The sequence below is a fragment of the Amblyomma mixtum genome, chromosome 3, assembly GCF_055824585.1.
Source record: "Amblyomma mixtum isolate Tamu chromosome 3, ASM5582458v1, whole genome shotgun sequence".
Taxonomy (NCBI): domain Eukaryota; kingdom Metazoa; phylum Arthropoda; class Arachnida; order Ixodida; family Ixodidae; genus Amblyomma; species Amblyomma mixtum.
The window spans coordinates 244,731,137-244,752,243 of NC_143014.1; the positions used below are offsets into that span (position 1 = coordinate 244,731,137).

The window sequence follows — 21,107 nt, forward strand, 5'->3', positions numbered from 1 at the left end:
CGTTTTGCGTACGTGTAACTATAAATATTCATGTGGTTTACAGAAAAAGCGAGCGGTACGCCTTCTACAGTTTACTAGAACAAAACGTGCGTTTCTCTGATATTGAGGCATACAAACGGTACGTAGTATATTCACTTATGCTTCTACGAAAAAAAGACTACCACTTTCTTGAACAAAATGAACGTTTGGGGTCGCCACCATGCTTTTTTACGCGACTTTTAACGCCGAAATAAAATATAAATTCCTGCCTAAACCGGACGCAGACCCCTCGTTATTGATGTTATTGGTTGCCAACTACTAGAATATGCCATTATTTATACACTCATCTCGGTGAGTAGACTGACCCTTTAAGCGCTTCCCAGTTGAAGGCCTACGAGTCAACTTTACTGTGCGGCGAAAATTCCTGTACCATGTTGGCATGGTCCCACCTTGAGTATTTAGTCGTTAGGAGCAACGCTCGCTTTTCTAGTCCGAACAGATGTGTGCGCGCTACCTGCGGACGCCTACCGCGCTTTATGATACTCGATCCCCGACTCAAGGACGCTGAACCAGACGTTGTCTTCTCGAAGGAGAGATATGCGTACTATGACCATGTTTGCACTAAGTGCCAGCACTGCTCCTAATTGTGTGTTCTGCCATGCAAAAGGAATTTTCGCACCCCAGAATGAATGAATGAACTTTGAGTGAACAGCTCCCATAGAAATCGAAACTCCCGCCAGAAGCCGAGGCAACATGCCAAAAAAAAAAAAAGTTACCGAAGCCAATCCAGTCCAATCCCAGTCGCCAGCTGGCGTGGTTTTTTGTATTGCACTTTGTGTGGCCTTTTCGTGCTGTGGTTCTTCAAATGTGCTACAGAATTTGTGTGCACCGGACTTCGTATTGCGCCTTGCACCGCGCCCTGTCAAAGCTGGCACCAACATAGAAGGAAGAATGTGAGTAGAGTCCTTGAAATTATCTTCCAGAGCATTGTGGTGGGGTGCGTGAAGTGCTGTAAATGCTGCTGAGTGTTGTCTGACAACTTCTTCGGAGTGCAGTGGAAGTTCGAGTTCGGCGCAACGGCTTCCGCAAGTGCGCTGTTTTCACGTGACCGCTAGCCTTTCATGCAACCACGGAAACCGTCGCTTCGCGCCCATAACTTCCTCTCTGCAGTGAAGAAGTTCTGATATAGAGTTGCATGTCTTTAATCTCGTGATATCGTTGCTCTCATTATTGCGACGAATGGGACCAACGCGCGGAAAGAACTGTGTATTGGAACGACGTATTCTTCTCAGTGGCGGTGGTTCCCAGCATTTAGTTTTTCGGGCTTGTGTGTGTGTGTGTGCGTGCGTGTGTGTGTGTGCGTGTGCGTGCGTGTGTGCGTGTGTGTGTGTGTGCGTGCGTGCGTGCGTGCGTGTGTGTGTGTGTGTGTGTGTGTGTGTGTGTGTGTGTGTGTGTGTGTGTGTGTGTGTGTGTGTGTGTGTGTGCAGGGTATAATTCCAAGCTCAACAAAACATGGTCTGCCGATCCCACGTTACAAATGCGCAGAGTACTCATAGCCGTTCAGTGCCTGGAAGTGGATTGACGATGTAGCTACAGCTCTTCGATTTGCCTTGTTCGCTCATAGAGAGTATGAAGCATTTTGTGGGCACTGGCTTTGGTTCTGTGTTTTCTTTTTTGACATTTCAAGCATACTTCGAACTGGTGCAGTAATGAACCTCTACAAAGAAAAAAAAATAGTAACGCACTTTTACCCTTTCCAGCATGTCGGTGCACTGCTCTGGGAATGCTTTCATTTTTGTAATTGCGCACTTTGGGCTGTACCATCGCAAACTGTGCGAAACATTTGCAACTCTGCTTTTAAATATTTTTATTTTGAAAGACTTTATGCGTGCAATGGTGACACATGCAGTTTCGCCAGAGTTGTTCAATGAGAGAACTACTGAGACTTGGGTTTCGCAGAGATGTGTAGTTGGAGCTTCCACTTGAATTGTAGTGTCCTGCTGTAAAAAGCTTACTGTTTTACGTATTGTTTTGTTGTGTCTGTGGTTTTGGCACCGATTCATTTGCCTGGCTATAATCTCATTGCTCTTCTGTTGCAAACGGAACATAGCTTTATTGACCTCGCTACCAGAGTGCGAGAGATCGTGTGTTTTTAATGTGTCTGTAACTGAATGAAGTCATTTGTATGGATACAAAGGATTATACGGCCTGGCAGTTTGAAATAGTTGTGGCATTGCTAGTACACATGCTATCTTTCTACAACTGTTTCAGCAGTGTGAACCCAGCGTCAGTGGAGCAGGAAGGTGAAAAGTTTTCTAAATGCAGCGGGATCAGAATCGATGAAGCACTCTCCTGCTTAACAAAGGGGGTAGTTGGCATCACCATCTTGTCAGATGCTTAGTGAGTGCAATTACTGTGTTTGAAGCACCGGTCCGAGAAACCCAGATGTAGACGCTCTGTGCTGCCTGTCAGCTACTCAGGTTGAGTGACAGCTGTGCACACAGTTTTCACTGCATTTAATTTTCTTGCTCTAAATAACCAGACACTTGTAAAACACAGAAAAAAGTTAAATTCGGTTTGGTTTGTTTGGATTATTGGGGTTTAACGTCCCAAAGCAACTGAGGCTATGAGAGACGCCGTAGTGAAGGGCTCCGGAAATTTCGACCACCTAGAGTACTTTAATGTGCACTGACATCGCACAGCACACGGGCCTCTAGAATTTCGCCTTCAAGAAATTCAGCCGCCGCAGCCGGGATCGAACCCATGTCTTTCGGGTCAGCAGCCCAGCGCCGTAACTGCTGAGCCACCGCGGCGGAATGTTAAATTTGTTCTTTAAAAACAAGCGGTTGTGAATGTCACTGCATTATAGCGGCAGTAACTATTGTTATGCATTAGAATAATAGTGTCACAGGCAAATGTAATAGTTATTATTCATTGTCATGAAATATTCCAATATGGCAGGGGTAGTAGTCAGAGCTGGATGGTGTTTACAGTTCTTTTGTAAGGGTACATTGCATTTATTTTAAAATCATGTTTTCTGTGTTGTGTTCTTAGCAATCTTTCCAAAGCTAGATTACCAGAGTGCTACTGCTTGTAGATACTGATCTGATTGCTGCTTCTGTTTGCATTATTGTGAAAGCAGTTCTGTGCTAGGTCTCACTGACCTTTCTTTTTCTTTGGCCTTTATGCAGCCATCTGGGTACTTCAGACTGGCAAGCCTGGGTGGTGCCTAGCTGATACCTCCTCATCTCTGCACAGACAGGAATGATGCACCTAATAATCTACCGGCCAGGTCACATCATTGGCTTACTGCCAGTCATTAGCCCAATTTATGTAAGAAATTACCGAGTTTTATGCAATTGAGTTATTGTACTGCTGGATATGTGCAATGAAGATCACAACCAAAGAATAGCTGGAAGTGCAGATATGAACTAACAACTGCCTCCTTTTGATCAATATTTGTTTTCTGAATTATGCGCTATATTAAAGGATATGAATTACGAACTAAGTAGGCCCACATCAGCATGGTTAGAAAGGCAGAACTCGTATTAAGCATATGCGTATTTTAAATGTGTGCTTTGAGTTGGTTTTTAATATCGCAGCACATTTATTGCCCTTATTTACTACAAAGTAATGAAACGCACTTGAAACAGACTGGGTTTCGAAATATTTGTTTTGTTTCTCCTCTAAACTGGATATTGCTTTTCTTCTAATTTTTCTGTTTGTTCACTTGATTACCATAGCATATCATACCTTCCTTGAGCAGTGAATTTGGCAGCCGGCGTATGATGATCTCTTAGGTTGTTGGAAGCAAGCTGCCCATTGTCAATGGAGGCAATACAGCTCAGGAAAGCATGTGGATAGGTATAATATTAGTTGCCTGTCGACAGCAGCAGTTGAGTGAAGAAAGGGGGCTCTAAGAGATGATATAAACAGCTTATGTCGTCACCTAACAAGGACTCTCGAACAGCCGAATGTAAAGCGTCCTATTCTCGCCGCCCTCTGTTCCCTATGGTTAGACGAAGTTATACATGTAAAGCAATGCAGGAAGAGACTAGTGATGGGTATGTCAGAAAAGAAACCAGCCCTTTTGTTGTGCACAGTCAGGAATTTGATGTACAGCTTTTTTGTGGTTAATAGTGGGTAGTGCAATCCAGGCTGAATTCAAATGCGAACCAAGGCACTCCCTTTTCGTATTCAGTAATATGCATGATGGTTAACTGGCTCATTATTGCTCAGTATCAGACATTAAGTACTCCTTGAAATTTGCATTGTCATGAAGTGATTTTTTGACATGTAGAGTAGAAATGATTATTGTACATTTTCTTTCGCTCATTCTTGTAATTTATGTCTTGCTTGAATTAACAATTTATTCCTGCTTAAAGGAGTAAACACAACTAACTTTTGAGTACCTGTTCCCTGCTTTGTGATGATGCGTAAGACATTATTATACATGGACAATCATGTGGTATGATCACTAAAGAATTTACAGTCGAATTTCCTTCTCACCCTGTTTCGGTTTCAACAGCCGAGCGATGACTGTGACATCAGTGTGTGCTTATAGGTCACGTGAGACGTAAAGAAACTGTGATATAATCGCTGCTTTGTCATTTTAATTCGCTACAATGCTGAAGCCAGCCAGCTTGTACAGCCTGTATGGCAACAAGTGTATAAGCAGCGACTTGCTCTTTTTTCACATGACCTATAAGCACTCTTTAACGTTATATCTGTTGTTTGGCTGTTGAAACCAAAACAGCATGAGAGAAAAGTTCAACTATAAATTATTTATCGGGCATAGGTGAATACCACCCACTGATTCATACATAGTAGTGTCTTCCACATCGCTGTAGAGAAGAAAACATGCCTCCAAAATTAAGCGTCTGTACTCTTTGAATAAGCGGCATTTTAATACTAAGCCGCTGTGGTGGCTCAGTGGTTATGGTGCTCGGCTGCTGACCAGAAAGACGTGGCTTCGATCCCGGCCGCGGCGGTCGAATTTCTATGGAGGCAAAATTCTAGAGGCCCGTGTACTGTGCGATGTCAGTGCACGTTAAAGAACCCCAGGTGGTCGAAATTTCCGGAGCCCTTCATTCCGGCGTCTCTCATAACCTTAGTAGCTTTGGGACGTTAAACCCCATAAACCAAACCAAACCATTTTAATACTGAAGAGCAGAGCTAGCATATGCTCTTCAAAACAGTTTTGGTTCTTCATCATGTTCACTTCTTTATTCTCACAATCCTTGAACAGCTATAAATGATATCCTTTCAGAATGCTACATAAGGGTACACAGTGCTTTCTTACTTTGAATTCTCACAAAATAAACATGGAGCTAGCCTTTTTCCGTGGTTCCGATTAGCACTTTTTACCTTATGTAGGTCATAAATGAATAAAAATTAAGGCAGGCTCATACTAATAGGTATTCAAGGTGGAAGCCCAGGCAGTATTTGTTTTGAGTCGGTACTCTGCTGTTTTTTCATGAAAACATGCTCTCTTTCAGATGTGATCTTTGTTGCACATGTGACATGGAAAATAATTTTGATCTAAAATTACTTGATTGTCTCAAAATAAAATGTGCTGGTACTGCTCATGTGCCATGCCTCCTCTCAACTTTCATGATAATTTCTGCAAATTACTTAGGCTCGCCAAGCTGCGGTGGCTCAGTGGTTACGGCGCTTGGCTGCTGACCCAAAAGACGCGGGTTCGATCCCGGCTGCGGCGGCCGAATTTTGATGAAGGCGAAACTCTAGAAGCCCGTGTGCTGTGCAATGTCAGTGCATGTTAAAGAACCGCAGGTGGTCGAAATTTCCGGAGCCCTTCACTACGGCGTCCCTCATAGCCTGAGTTGCTTCAGGACGTTAAACGCCAATAAACCGACTTAGGCTCGCCAAGAGCTGCAAACATTCAATTCCATATGCTGCTGTAAAAGTGCAGTGCCTTACAGAATTCTTTAAAAAAAAAGCTGTAAAAGTTGCTGATGGAAATAAAATTAGATGATTGCATGTGGTGTGCTATTGCTCTGTACGGTTTCTTGCATGCTTACAGAAATAGCAGTAGTTACATTGTGCACGTACGGGCTCTTTTCCTTCCCACCAGGAAATAGAGATCAATGTGTAATACCATTCCAGAGCAATGCAGTGAGCAAATGCCTTACGCAATTCTTTGCAGATTCAAAAGAAACACCCTGCAACAAAAAGAGTGAAAATGGATTCCTAAATAATTCCCGAAGAACTTTCTAGAGTCATTACAGTGTGTCTCTTGATAGCCACTAGCTGAGCTTCTATAGGCATGTGGTAGCCAATTAGTTATTTGAACTCTTTACTCAAATAATTACAGGTTCAAAAGTGTCACATTCAATGAAATGAATGCATTTAAATGGATTCCTCTAAGAATCCTTTAACTAGTTTCAAGAGAGAGTTGTTACGGTGTTTCTTTCAAAGAACGTTAGCCAAGTGGAAAATTAGTTCTTGAAATTCTGGACAAAATTCTGTACAGATCTAAAAGAAACATTACATTCTAAATCGCAAAAGCAATTTTTGTAATGGGGGACTCCGGGCGTTGTGCTTTTTATGTGTTCGCGTTTGCTGCCGCTAACTTCTTGGTGGCAATTAGGAATGAACACGTCGAGGCAATGGCATGTTGTGTTCTCTGTTGAGACTATGCTGCTTTCTGTGGTGAGAAGGGGCAGCAGAGTAGCTTGGGATGTGAATGTGTGCAACACGTTGCCACAACGGTATATACGCTTTCAGTGTGATTCGGCCTTGTGCTGGGATAGAGCGTTCAGAGTAAACGTGGTTTAATGGCATCCTAGTCGAAATCAAGAAGAAATGGGCTTGTGCAGGCAAGTAAAGCAGGCGGTGGGAGAAAGGTAGGCAGATGAGATTAAGAAGTTTCCAGGGATACGGTGGTGGCAGCTAGCAGAGGACAAGGTTATTGGGGAGACATGGGGGAGGCCTTTGCCCTGGAGTGGGCATAGCCAGGCTGATGAGTTTGACAATATTTTTCCGTGATCGTGTTGGTTGCCTGTCTTAATTAATACCTTGAGTTTGCCTGTGGTAATGCTCAAGCCAAAACGGCAACCCTTCAGAGAAAGTTGACAAAGCGGAGGTGATGGAGGCGAATCAGTTTAGATCGCGCACGTGGGCATGTACTGGGACAACGCGAATGTAATAGTGGATACTCGCGAAAAGGCCGTGTGCTGCGTAGCCTTTTTTTGGTGTATGTATCCATCACAGCTATCAGACGCCATAGACTCATTCCCATTCCAGGGCCACAGAAGCGCTCACTTACGCAGGCATTCTGCTAAGAAGCCAGCTAGTAAACGTGTTCACATGCAACTCAAACGACGTAAGCCGAAGCATGCTGACAGAAGCTTAGAGAAGCAGAAGTTGATTGTCTTTATTGTGGGCCTGCGAAGGCATACTCTGTCATTTTACTTTTCTGAAACTTCACATTTTTGGTGATGGAATTGAAGACATTCTTTATTCAGAGATACCCCGCTTTTCCCAAGGGTCTGTAAGCAGGGGTAGGGGGGGTGCAACTTGGAAAAAAGATTATTACAGCACATTTGGTTGCAAGACAGTCCGGTGCACTCCGTTAGGGTTCGTGCAAAAATGAATTAATGTAAATGTTCATTCACCGAACCGAATTTTTTCACTGATTTCACTTAGGAATCCCTTCATAGAGCTGCTGGATGTGTAAAGCATTTTTAATTTTTATTGACCATGAAAGCAGACAGGTTATATACACCTTGACTCTTTGCCAAGGCTTTCTTCACCCATAAGTTCATTTTTACTCTATTTCTGCAAACCATAGTGCTCCTTCATTTGCAGCTAACAATTTCAATGTTCTGATCGTGATTTTTTTTAAGGGCACAGGGTAAGCCCTATACTTCCCATGCATTTTAGGCCATGTTGAGGTACAGTCTTTGTCAAAAGTAACCAGGCTGCATGGTTTGCTTCTAGCTTGTACAGTGGAGCCCTTACAGCTTTCCTGAAGTTGAAATGGTCGTTAAAGGTAAGGCCTGGGGGCCTTCTTACCTTCTAATAACTTTTGATCTTTAGGAAAGTCACAAGGGCTGCACTATGCAAGCTTGAAGCAAACCATGCAGCCTGGTTACTTTTGACAAAGACGGTACATGTTTCTCACGAACTAATAGGAGTACCCTAGTAATATATATATTATTTTGTTCCAAATTTCATGCACTGTTTACTGAACTAGAATAATTGAAATGTGTTCAAAATTTGATTTTTAATGGAATTTCTACCTGTAGTACATAAATTTTGGCTTTCTTTGCTCATTTGAAAAATCAAAACGGAAAAACTGCTGAGTGAAATTGCTTAATTCTAGTTCAGTAGTTTCGAACACTTATGTAGATGGTTGCAAAAGAAAATCTGCTGTCTATCTTGGAAGACATTGGAAATAACGGTACCTTTGCAAGAAATAATATTTTGAGATAATTGAGCCTAAAGTGAAAAAAGATGTGAAAAAGAAATTTTTACTCACACAAACACATTCATAGTCATTGATTTAATAGCCCCCTGCTTCGTAGTCCCTGTCGCAGTCATTTTTTCGCTTTTGCGCTTGTCGTTTTGCTTGCTGGGCCTCTTTTGTGAGCTGTCTTGTTGCTCGGTCTGCTAAGTACATACGCTTGTGGTCAGCTTTCCTCAGCCACTTGATGGTGTTGCGCCCTGGGTTCAATGCACACGCCTTCAAAACGTTGGCCCGTGTGATGCTACCATCATTAAATGGAAGAACAGCGTCCAGTGCTGCCATCCTTAGGGTCTGAAGCCTAACAAACACATGCGCTTTGTCACAATTTTGATGAGCTCAACACTGCCACCGCACTGTCTACACACAAAACTCTTGTGTAATTGCGGCACAAATGCCATCCATGTCCATTAAGGGATATTCGCTGCTGCTCTGTAGCACATCCTCTTCCTGGAAGCACACAGAAAATCTTGAAAGCTTCAATGCCGAGGAGCTGGTGCGTTCAGCGTCTCATTAGGTCGCAGACTTCCTTTTGCTTTTTCACGATGAGTGTTACGGTTGCCGATAAATTCACGCCTGACAATGGCCTTCTTTGCCCTGGGCATCTCAACTTATCAACAACAACCAACACCGGCACAAAGTACAATACTCATCAAAAGGGAAAGCACTCGACGCAGCTGCATGAAGGTCGCAGAAACATGGAAAAAATGTGCGCAGCGTCTCAAGATTGTCTTGGCTAAAGGATGGATGGATGGATGATAATGGCTTTACCCTTGTTGACGTCCCCTCTGGGAGGGCTGGGCGGAGTTCTGTGCACCTCAAAACCAAGTGCTCTATGGTCTCCGCTTCCGTTTTACAAGCAGAGCACAAAATATCCACTTCTTCAAATTTGGACCTATAAGTTTTTGTTCTCAGAGTCCCTGTCCTAGCCTCAAGAAGCAGTGAACTGCCCCGCGAATTATCGAATAACCGTTCTTTTTTCATGTCTTGTTTTCGTTTTCTTTATATACCTAGCGCCTATTTTTACTGCATTCTTTCTTTCCCCATCTTTCTTTCTCTCTCCTTTACCTCCGTTTTCACGCTAGTACTTTGCTGCGTCCCATCCCTTACCTGCGTCCCATCCCTTACCTGCAAATACTTTGTTCATGGCTTTCGGGTTTTATTTGTCCGTTTTGTGTTAATACTTTTTATGTATAGATACTTGTACACCTTTCTTGCCAACCTTGTTCTCTCCATTTGGGTTAGTCTCTGATTGTATTTCAGTTTGCTGATTGCCTCCCGAACCTCGAACGACGCCCAACCCATATCTCCCTGGACTCCCTCATTCGGAGTGTTCCCATGGGCTCCCAAAGCTAGCCTTCCTACACTTCTTTGTCTGGCATCTAGACATGACTCTATTTTTGATTTCATGCATAGGACTGCATTTCCAAATGTGAGGCCCGGTACCATGCTTCCCTTCCATACCCTTCTAACCACCTCATACCTGTTATAGTTCCATAGTGCCATATGTTTCATAATATCTGAATTCCTTTTTTCCTTTATCCTTCAGAAGCCTCTCATGCTCTTCCAGATATTTTTTTCCTTCATTTAACCATACACCTAGATACTTATAAGTTCTCATATGGTCTATCATAGTGTCCTGTATTTCTAGTGGGTCTTCCCTCTCATCATTATGTACCATTATTCCTGACTTCTCTCTACTGAACTGGAGTCCTAGCTTGTTGCCCTCCTCACCACAGATCTTAACTAGTTCCTGCAGCCTATCTCGCTTGGCTGCTAGTAGTACAATGTCATCCGCATACATTAGTCCAGCCAGCACTTGGTTTACCTTCTGACCTTCCTGCATATAACTCTTGCCAACTCCTACCCTACTCTCTTCCAACCTCTTTTCCATTTGACTCACGTATACCATGAAAAGTAGGGGTGATAGTGGGCAGCCCTGTCTTAGCCCTCTTTTAATTTTAGCTGGTTTTGTAGTTTCTCCCTCCCAGGTTACTACCACCTCATTGTCTGAATATACACGTTATAGATAGTCAACCAGATTTCTATCGGCACCATATCTCTTCAATTGGTCCCAAAGTTTTTCCTGATTCACATTGTCATATGCTCCTTAATGTCTAAAAATGCCATTCATAGAGGCCTCCGACTTGCCTTAGCTATCTCTATACACTGCGTTATGACAAATAGATTGTCCTCCAACGGTCTGTCCTTTCGGAAACCATTCTGCAACTCTCCCAAGATCTCTTCACGCTCTGCCCATTCTTCCATTCTCACTTTCACCATCTGCATTGCTAGCCTGTATGCAACTGATGTGACTGTAATTGGTCGGTAGGATTTGATGTTGTCCCTGCTTCCCTTGCCTTTGTATATTAGTCTCATCCTGCTCACTTTCCAGTCTTTTGGAACGTCTCCTCCCCCTACTACTTTTTCAATCATCTGTCGTAATTTCAATTTGCTTTTTTCGCCTAGTATGGTAATTAATCTCATAGGTACGCCGTCTGGTCCTGTCGCTGTTCCGATGGGAACCTTGCCTTCTATTCTGTCCCAGTCCCCTGCTATCCTCTCCCTAAGCTCTTCCTCGCCTGTCCCATTGGTATCCCTGTTCTCCTCTAGTCCGCTTGCCACAGGCTCTGCAAATGCTGCTTCGATTGTTTGTCTGATAAATTCTTGTGCTTCCTCTCCCTCTATCCTTTTTCCATCCTGTGTGGTTAGAGTGTTTAGGATGCTCTCTGTCCTCTTCTCTTGTAGCCTTATGTGCTCCCAAAACCTCTTTGCAGCATTCCTATCTTTCTTATTTACCTTTATCATTTTCTGCCTTCCCTATTTTGGCTTGGACTAATGCCGCTGCCTCTCTTTTGCTCTCAAGGTATTCATTCCATTTTGTATCGACTTTGCCTGGTGGGGCTCCCCTTTTCTTTGCAAATCTGTGTTCCCTAGATGCCTCTTGTTGTCGCACTATGGCTGCCTTCACTTCCCTGTCCCACCAGCTTTTTGGTGTGTGTCTTCCCTTTCTTCTTCCGTTTTTGCTTTGGGCCTTCCCTAACTCCCTTTGAAAAACCCCCACTAGGGCATCTTTTGTCCAGTCCCTATCCGGCCGCTTGGATACTATGTCTTCAATGTGCCCCAACACTTCCTGCAGTTGTGCATCAGTCAGGTTATGTTTGCTTTCCCTCCCTTGAGTTCCTACTGCTGGTATTTCCCTGCCAAATCTAATTTTGATTCTCCCGCAAGGGCACCTTGTGTAACGAGGTGTTGGTGCTTGGCGCCACCACGGACCCTTAGCCCCCATACCGAAGCTGTCATCCGTACCGTGGCGATAGGTTGAAAGGTGGAGGGAAGAAACCTTGAACGGTGGCGGTTGAGGAAGTGGTCAATCCTCGGCCGATGGGCCGAGGACCAGGCGGGGAGTCCCGGGACCTTCCTCTGCGTATAAGGGTGAATCAGAGGCGACAAAGTATGAGGAACCCTTAGCCAGTACATGCCGTATGGAAAAATTTGCAAAAAAATCTGATCGGCCCCCAAAAAGGGGTCGCACCGATGCGAAAAAATTGATGCCACAGAAACCAGAAACGTTTCCAAAGTTTTTCATGGTTCACTCAAATACAGATGAACCTGTAGCAAACTTGTCTGCATTTGTGATCGCCAACACCTAAAAAGGTGTGTAGGCAAAGACTACAAAGCAAAAAAGGAGCGAACCGGAGATCTCCTTGTAGAAATTAACACAAAAGAACAGAGCACCAAACTGATGTCGTTACAGAATCTTGGAGAAACAAGTGTACAGGTAACCCCGCACCGCACCCTGAACCACTCAAAGGGCGTCATATCTGAATATGAACTCCTACAGAGTAGTGATGCGGAAATGGAAGAAGAACTATCTGAACAAGGAGTTACAGCAGTCAGACGAATAACCGTCAGGAGAAACAATGTTGAAATCAAGACAAAACACATTGTCTTAACCTTCAATACCACAACTCTGCCCGACTCCATCCACGCCGCATACCTCCATTGTAAAGTCCGCCCATACATACCGAACCCGAGACGATGTTTCAAGTGCCAGCGCTTTGGACACAGCATGTTGGCTTGTCGCGGTAAACCAACTTGTGTCACATGCGCAGGAGACGCACATACAGAGGAAAGATGCGAACGGGCACCAAAATGCATCAACTGCAATGGCGCACATGGCGCGTACTCCAGGTCGTGCCCAGTCTGGAAAACAGAAAAACAAATCATAACTTTGAAGACCACAGAAAACCTGTCCTACCTTGAAGCAAAAAAACGCGTCTCTTTCCAACAGAAAGGGACATACTCTGAAGCGGTGACGCGGGGACTGTTGCCGCCTTCAGTTTCTGTCGGCACACAGGTCGATCCGAAGGACCTGGGGTCGACAACCAAGTCCCCACCACAGAAGTCGGTGACACAGTCCACAGGGCTGAAAATTTCGCGGGAAGACCACGCGATCCGCGCCGGAGGCCCTCAGGCCCCACTTTCAGCAGCGGCATCCTCGGCGACAGACACCCAGGACACCTCTGCTGAACTGGACCTGTCGCCCCACCCCTCTAAGAAGGCAACTGCTGGCCCAAGAGACTCTGCCGCTGGAGCAGGGACTGGTTCAGCGGTGCCAACAAAAAAGACGAATGCGAAGGCCACGGGCCATCGCAACCAAGAAGCATCGTCCACGTCCACCATGGAGGAAATGGATGTCAGCGAAAGTCCGCCGACATCTAAAACACACGCACCCGCGGCGTCTCCGCGGAAGTCCAGCGCCACGAAAGTGGCGATGGATTCAACTCCTGGCTCGCCACCGCTGCAGCGGCGGCGAGACTCCCTAGAGAAGAAAGGGAAACCACGAATCACTGCTCCTGAGAATAAATAACTTTCCCCAATCCCAAGCTTATCACAATGGCGTATATAATACAATGGAACTGTAGAGGTCTACACAGAAACTACACAGACATAACCGAAATGCTGAAAACAATGGCACCTACAGCTGTGTGCCTGCAGGAAACAAACCTTGGGCCACAGCACACAAACATCTTTAAAAAATATAATATTTTCCGGAAAGACCGAGTGCAAGCTAGCCGACTCTCAGGAGGCGTCGCTATCATAACGCAAAGCGATGTCCCTGCAAGAGAGATATCATTAAAGACAAACTTAGAAGCGGTCGCAGTAAACATCATTAGCCATAAAACGATAACAATATGCTCTGTGTACGTACCACCACACAACACAATTGCCATGCGTGATCTAGAAGAACTTCAAGAGCAGTTGCCTGCCTGAGCCATATGTGATAATTGGGGATTTTAACGCACACTCCTCATTCTGGGGAAGTGAGCATACTGATTCCAGGGGTCAGCTCATCGAGGATTTTATTCTTTCGAATAACATATGTTTAATGAATACGGGAAAAGCCACGTACTGTTGCCCCAGCTCTGGAAAAATGACCTGCCTCGATTTAGCATTTGCATCTCCATCGGTTTTTAATGATTTTATTTGGGATGTTTTAGACGACCTTCGGGGAAGTGATCACTTACCTACGGTTTTAAAGCTAACATCAACTACAGTCATCCTCTCTAGGAAGCCACGGCGATGGAAAATTCACCTCGCCGACTGGGCACTTTTCAGAACGAAGGCCACACTAGAAAAAGAATATGCCGAAACCCTTACTATAGAAGAAATAAGTGAAAAATTTGTCACATGCTTAATATCTGCAGCAATAGAAGCCATCCCACAAACGTCTGAAATTGCACGAAAAACACATAAAGTTTGGTGGTCAACTGAATGCTCATTGGCTAAAAAGCAGCAAAACAAGGCTTGGGGCAACCTTCGCAGATATCCTACTGCAGGAAACTTGCTCATCTTCAAAAGGGCTAGAGCCAAAGCAGGATACATTAGACGCAACGCAGAAAGGTCATCAGGGCAACAGTACATATCCTCCATAAACAGCTCAATATCATCAAAGAAAATGTGGGAGCAGGTGCGGAAATTCACTGAAATTTTACCCCATTCACATTTCCAATGCTAACAACACCCGGTACTCAGACAACATTAGAAGAACAGGCCAACATATTGGGTGAGCATTTTTCCACAGTTTCAAGCTCATCCAACTACACACAAACATTTCAAAAGCACAAAACAATAGTAGAAAAACAAAAACTTCCCTTTGGAACATGCATACACGAAGACTACAATCAGCTTATTACAATGAAGGAACTAAACACGGTACTAACATCCGGTAAAATGACAGCACCAGGCCCAGACAATATACATTATGCCATGCTTGCTCACCTCTCTGAGAGTGCCATAGAGGCTCTCCTAAAATTTTTCAATAAAATATGAATGAGTGGAGAAATCCCCCAAGTATGGAAAGAAGCAATCATAGTACCCTTCCTAAAACCTGGCAAACCACCAACTAGTCCCACCAGCTACAGGCCAATAGCACTCACTAGCTGTATAGCAAAATCATTCGAAAGCGTACTAAACATCAGACTAACCTTCATACTTCAGTCCCAGCAACTTTTAGATATACACCAGTGCGGTTTTAAAAAGACATGTTCCACAACCGATCACCTCGTTCGCTTTGAGAACACAGTTCGGGAAGCGTTCATCCACAACCAACACTGTATCGGGGTCTTCTTCGACATGGAGAAGGCTTACGATACCACGTGGAGGTTCGGTATCCTCCGTGACCTAGCGGACCTAGGTATCCACGGCAGGATGCTGGACTGTTTGAGCGACTTCCTAAGCAACCGTACATTCAGAGTCCGCCTAGGTGCAACCTTCTCCAACACTTTTATTCAAGAAACTGGCATACCCCAGGGGTGCATCCTCAGCACAACCTTATTCATCATCAAAATGAACTCCATAGGAAAAGTAATCCCAAAATCCATAATGTACTCAGTTTACGTAGACGACCTCCAAATAGCATGCACGTCATCCAGCATACCTACCTGTGAGCGACAGATACAAATAACAATAAACAAACTGGCTACCTGGGCAGATAGAAACGGATTTAGATTTTCCCCTCAGAAAACAGTAGCGGTCCTGTTCTCTTTGAGACGAGGCCTACAGGCCGACCCCACACTATATCTAAACCAAACCCAATTACCTGTCAAACAAGAGCATAAATTTCTAGGGATAACTTTTGATAAAAAGCTCACATTCTTGCCACATATAAACAGCTTAAAGAAAAAAGGTTCTCAGGCCCTCAATGTACTGAAACTACTGTCAAGAAAACGCTGGGGGTCTGATAGGGCATGCCTGTTACATATATATCGTTCTCTGGTTCGCTCTAAGCTAGACTATGGGTCCATAGTATATGGCTCAGCAAGACCGTCCTACATAAAACGACTGGATCCTATCCACAATCTTGGTTGAAGGTTGTCTTCCGGTGCTTACAGAACTTCACCAATAGCAAGTCTGTGTGTGGAAACGAATGAACCTTCCTTAGAAGATCGAAGAACTGCACTAACTTGTACATACATCCTCAAAATCCTTTCTCAGCCCAAACATCTCTGTTATCCAATTGTCACGAAATGCCCATCCCGAATACTCTTCAACAACAAGCCTCACGCAGTTAAGCCGTTGCTCTTGCGCTTCGAAGAAAAATGCCAAGCCCTGAACATACTAAATGAAATTAAAAATATTGCCCCAAGACACGAAGCGTTACCACCGTGGTACACTCTCCCCACAGTGTGTGACGTCACACTAACACGCCTCAGGAAAACCTGTACACCACATGACCATATAATACAAGAATATCTAGCACTACAAGAAAAATACAGAAATTACACTGCATTTTATACTGACGGGTCAAAAACTCATGCTCATGTAGGAAGCTCAGTAATACAAGGAAAAAATGAACATGCAGTACGACTTCCCTCATGTGCTACAGTTTTCACCGCGGAGTGTTATGCTATTAGTGTTGCGGTACAGAAAATAACAAATGAAAACATCAAAAATAGCATCATTTATACCGATTCACTGAGCGTCCTTACAGCATTAAACTCCAAAAATGCCTCGGAGCCACTGATTGGAAGCATCATACACAATATAGTAAAGGTCACAACACAAAAACATGTTATAAAATTCTGCTGGGTTCCCAGTCACGTTGGCATTAGGGACAATGAGAGGGCCGACATGTGTGCTGCAGAAACCAGAACCATGGAAATAAAAAATGTGAATTTGCCTCCTAGGGATTACATGAAGTTAGTGCATAGCAGACTAAGAGCCAAGTGGCAAGCTTCTTGGGAAAATGAAGGACACAACAAGCTGCATACCATAAAGCCCATTTTCAAAGAATGGAAATCATGCCGCCATAAAGAGCGTTTTATTGAAGTAATTTTATGTCGTTGACGCATAGGTCACACACACATCACCCATAACTTCCTATTAACAAAAAAAGACAAGCCTGTGTGTGAAATGTGTGGTGAGGAGCTTACGGTAAATCACAATTTAATTTCTTGTTCGCATCTCGAAGAACTTAGAAAAAAATTTTTTACGGTATTTTACAATGAACACATTCCATTTCATCCCGCATTGCTTTTAGGCGAGCAAACACTTGTCGAGTTTTCACTTGTTTGTAAGTTTCTAAAGAAAGCCAATGTTTTAAATCTATTATAATGTAACCTCTGTACACTTGACATAACGTCATCTAACCTTGTGTTTGGCGCATGATAGCCATAGTTGCTTATGCACCATAAAACCCCATATAACTAACTAATTTTGATTCTTCTGTGGTCGCTTCCCAGGTTTTTCATACCTTCTTCGTCAATTTTCATGTCCCTTAACCTGTTGTACAGTTTGTGGGACATTAGGCAATAGTCAATAGTTGAGTGCGAGTTATTTTTTACCCATGTTACTTTCCCTTCGCATTTTGTTTCCGTATTAACTATTACTAGATCATGGACCTTGCAGAATTCTCCTAGCATCTTCCCCGTTGCATCTGTAGCTCCGTCAAAGTATTCCAAGTGAGCATTCATATCTCCCAAAATGGTTATTTCCCGATGCGAGGCTAAGTCCCTGATGTCTTAAGACATACATTGGAAATGCCCTTTATTCTCCTCACTCGACTCACTCCCTGTTTTCAGGCATACAAACCCTATTATTGTTCTTAGACTCCCCACTATGCCCTGGAGCCATAGATGCTCTCTGCAGGTCTCTCTTACCCTTTCCCAATCTTGCCCCTTTACTAATGCCCCCAGGCCTCCACCTTTACGGTCTTTCTCTTTTCTGTTACACCCTATCCAAGTGTCACCTGCAATGTGTGGCGGTTTTTCCATGTCTCTCAGGTGAGTTTCCGCAACCCCATATACCCCAATGTTTTCAGATTTTAGTTCTTTGATTTCATCCCGTTTAATTCGACTTCTTCCCCCTTGCATGTTAATGAACCCAACATTGAGATGCTGCTTCCTTTTCGTTCGCTGTGCCCTTGTCCTGCCCCTCCTTCTTTCACCTTTGCTGTCTACTCCTTGGCCCTCAGGGGTATCCTGCATGCCTGTAAAAAATCCAGTGCCCTATGGCCCATCCTCTTCCCAACCTGCCAACCTGCAACTTCGCGACTGTTTCACACTTTTTTTGCCGGGCGCCCCATGTTTCTCCTGAGCAAAGGGGACTGCCCCACCAATATATGCTGTCTACATGCCCGAGATGAAAAACACCCTCAAAAGAGAAGACACACCCGTCAGAACAGTATCCTGCACGTCCAAGACCAAATTACACAAAAAAGGGAAGGAGAGAGAAAAAAAAAAAGGAAAAACTTCTTAAATAAAGGCCTAGCACAAGGTTCACGGCTAACCCTTCATGGGTCCAGTGCTAACCTACTTCCCGTTCGCTAACTTCAACTCACTGAAACCTACTTCCTAATCTACTTTCCTAGTCCTACCACCTGTTTAAATGTGCCGCCGCTTTCTAGTCCATAATCAACCCCCAAAAAAACAAAAACAAAACATAGATGGTACTTAGCTACGAATGGATCGATGCTGCGACGGCTCCCCGGTTTTTTTATATGTAGCTTATTTCAGAAAAGCTTTGAAATCAGGTGGTGGACTTTTTGGTAGCAAAAATTGATGATAAACGCGGAGGGTATCTGGAAAAGGGGCATGGGCGCTCACTACATGGTTTCGGGAAAAGCATTTTGCAGCCTAAAATATGGCTTTCTGAGCAAAGTGCGATCATGTAGTATGTGTAGAAAGAATTGAACTTCTCAAAGTGCAAAAGAAAAAAAAACATTTTTGGATGACAGGCCTTTTCAGCTGCACTGTTAAGGGCACAGGCTAAGGTAAAATTAGAAAAAAAAAAACGTTTTTTTTTTCTAATTTTACCTTACCCTGTGCCCTTAACAGTACAGCTGAAAAGGCCTGTCATCCATGCCCAACTACTTTGCTGGAAGAAGCTAAAGAGCATATGCAGAAGACTGCAAGACATCCTGAGGCATGTGTATGAAATATATAGCACACGGAAAGTGGCACGAGACAAATATTCTCTAGAGTTCCATAAGCACTTTCATCTGGGCGGGTTTCTTCATAACAGCAATTAAAGGAATAAACTTGTGCAAAGGGATTGAAGAAGAAAACGAAAGAGACGTGAGGACAGGACAGAGCAGTCTGTCCTGTCCTCAGGTCTCTTTCGTTTTCTTCTTCACTCCCTTTGCGCAGGTTTATTCCTTTAGCTGCTATTCTCTGGAGTGGCTCAGCTACTAAAAGGGCTCCTTCACTGCAAGTGCTGCTTATTCATGTGTAGTCTGTGCATATGTTCTTCATGTGAAATTCACATCAAACATCTATTCCTTATTCAAATCCAAAGAAGTGAACGTATCTGCACCCTAGCTGTGGCTGCTTGAACCACGAAACATAACACTGTATCTGTTTCGTGCAAAAATGGCAAGGAATGGAGCTGAGGACTACTGACGTGCAAGACAGGTATCACTTCAGTTTTCTTTCATGTGGTGATCTCCTGATGGTGTCGGCCATTTCTCATCGAAGTGCTGTGGGGTCGAGAGATAGTTTGCAGAGCATGTGCTCAATGAAGCCGCAAAATTTCTTTAAAAGTTCTAAGTACTACTTGAACAGCACCATATAAAGGAGGCCACTCACCTTTTGCAGTTAATATTTTTGCTGTATTAGTGTGCATTTTGAGGCCACCATATTCCAGGCAATGAAAAACTTGATTGACGAAATGTACACGGTACAAGTCGTGTCACAATTCCTTCACAAAGTAAGGTGTTTGGCATCCCTAATTGCCACTGGCTTTCACACAGGTAGTTCATAAACTGATAATTTGACAGTCACCATCCTGCAGCATAGTATAGTTTGCATCTACATTGGTAAATAATACATAAATTTACCCTAATACACATAACTAGGGCCACGATCCACGTATGAGTTAAACCTGTGCAGCATACAGTGAAATACCACCAGAATGAATGCCAATTTATCAGTTAAACATTTTCTGGAACCTCATGTCCATCGCACGTAATATCTGGTAGGCTGTAGTTTGTCTTCATAACTTCAGAATGACTTATGCTGTCAAGAAGACTTCATGCGACTGTATGAAAGCTGATATCACTTTAATGCCCTTCAAATTTCTTCTCATTTAGATATTTATCTTATTGCTTTCAATCCGGTTGCTGTTTGTATTCTGTAGCTCTGCAAGGATTCACATCAGCAATGTTTTTGTATTGGTGCTCTGTAATTCGTTCAGCTGAGGTTTCATTGTGCTTCGATGTTCACCAGTATTGTGTAGATACTGCGGGTGGAGATTGGTATGCATTTTCTACACTGGGCTCAAAGAAGTGTGATGTTTTGCATGTGAATGTGTGTAATTGCTGTGAAGTAGTGGTTGGAATGATTGAGATAGGCAAGTGCCATAAGACAGTGTAATTTTTTCAACAGTAAATACCACATTGCATTAGCATAAAACTAGTCTAATTTATTTATTTATCTACTCTGCTGTTTGATGCAAATGATATCACTGACACTTAGCTGTGCTGTTCCCTCCCTGCTGAAAGTAGGGGAGGACTTTGTGAAGTGAAAACTGGTGTGTCATTCTATGGTTTATAATAAAAAAATTACCGACGATTACGTTACTTCCTAATGCGAAATTTGAGCGCAGCAAATAAGCTGTTTCACCTTTTCGATAGATTGAGGCAAAGAAATCGAGCAACACATGTATGCGCTATCACAGAATTTTTTTTTTAGCAGACGGAGGACTTCCATCGGTTGTCTCGCTCATGGCTCAGAAAGAACTGGCAGATAATTTCGCAGTGGCGAACGGCAGCGGCAATTTCGGCTCGGGCGGTGCACATATACAGATCCGCCGCCACCGATCTGGCTCTCTGATTGCCACCGCACAGGGCGAACGGCAGCGGCAATTTCGGCTCGGGCGGTGCACATATACAGATCCGCCGCCACCGATCTGGCTCTCTGATTGCCACCGCGCAGAGGTTGCATTGGAGGAGGAGCGAAGAAAGGAATTAAGTTCGAGCCGGCGCTTTGACAACCGGAGACTCGCAGGAAGAGGGGGGAGGGGGGCGCCGTGTACACCCAGCGGCAAACGATGGGGGCAGAAGCGCGCGCAGCAAGCGGACAACATGATAAAGGGAGGAGGGAAGAGATAGCAGCGACTGACTGATGCCGCTGACGCC

General features: G+C 44.0%; 1 protein-coding gene across 3 annotated transcripts in view; it reads left to right on the plus strand.

The window, feature by feature from the left end:
- The first annotated feature begins 249 nt into the window (after positions 1-249).
- The window catches only part of LOC149354220 (uncharacterized), a 141,247-nt gene continuing 120,389 nt past the window's right edge, over positions 250-21,107 (plus strand). Inside the window, exon 1 of one of the 3 annotated variants that reach the window (XR_016291241.1) lies at positions 250-932. The gene's annotated coding sequence lies outside the window, so the exon portion shown is untranslated. The remainder of the gene's footprint in view (positions 933-21,107) is intronic. The other 2 variants (XR_016291240.1, XM_089583183.1) reach the window with 2 other exon arrangements.